Genomic DNA, 1,184 nt, shown 5'->3' with positions numbered 1-1,184 from the left:
TTGAATGCCTGGAGCTGTAAGCATCTCCCGACGCTTCGAACTGAAGCCAGATGTCTAGTTGTTACATCTACTGACCTCCATGCACTGATATCTCCACCCCAGCAATATGTGTTGTGATATGTTTCATAGAACAAATCCTGAAAGAAAGGATGGATGCTGCCACCGACTCGTAGTAAAGTCCATAGCCTACGGAAATGCGTCTCCATGTAGAGTGTGTGATCTAGAGTTCTAGGAGAAAACCTTGTGTTGCAACTGGCTGTTGCTGTTGGCTAGTAATAGAAAACTCAAATAAATGATGCACTGTACAACATGTCGTTTGTTATGCAACATGTTATTACCCTCCACAGACTTAAATTAAATTTTTCTACCTACAAGTTATTGCTGAACTACAAAGGATTAGTCTTCTGATTAAGAAAAAAAAATCAACCACATGAAACAATCAACCAAACAAATGAAAATGTGTATCCTCCCCACCTGCTGGATTTATGCTGGTCTGCACGTCTGATATTGTATATTCTGATATGTCAGGTTGTACAACACAAAGAAGATTATTTTTATTTTTATTAATTAATTTTTTTGTTTAATGCATATTAGTTATGTTATGCTAGCAGCTCTTTTATTACTTTCGTGTAATACTGTAAGAATTTGAAAGGATTTTAAATTGAATCTGTGTATTGTATAAACAAAACTAGGGGAATAAAAAAAAAAGAAATTAAAAAAGAAAGAAAACAAGAGTAAAGAAAAAGTGGATCATTATAGACTTTAGGCCACCAATGCCTTCAGATTATGTGTGTGTACATAAATGTGTAGCTGAATTTAATGACTTATACAATAAACATACAATAAACATTGGTTAAAAAAAATCTGTTTACCACTGTTGGGAATTTGCTTTGTTGGATTTTAAAGGGTGTCATATTTAGGCTTGTGTTCATTGTACTGGTATAATTGTTGCTTTTGTTAAATAATCACAAGATGGTCAGAAGATGAATATTCAGATTTTTTCCCCAGTAGTCTGTTTTATTCAAACAATTATGACATTTTTTGCATTTAGATACATTAGAACTTTGCCTGTTGAATATTAAAAACAAATGAACAGACAACAAAATCTGGATCTCCATGTCTGCCATACAAATCAACTGTTCCTGCTCATTCCCAGACTGGATCTCTTCTCTCCACTTGCCCTA

The sequence above is a fragment of the Sinocyclocheilus anshuiensis genome, unplaced genomic scaffold (assembly GCF_001515605.1).
Source record: "Sinocyclocheilus anshuiensis isolate Anshui unplaced genomic scaffold, SAMN03320099.WGS_v1.1 scaffold1094, whole genome shotgun sequence".
NCBI lineage: Eukaryota > Metazoa > Chordata > Actinopteri > Cypriniformes > Cyprinidae > Sinocyclocheilus > Sinocyclocheilus anshuiensis.
The sequence above is the reverse complement of the archived record's forward strand: the minus strand, read 5'-3'. Positions refer to the sequence as shown.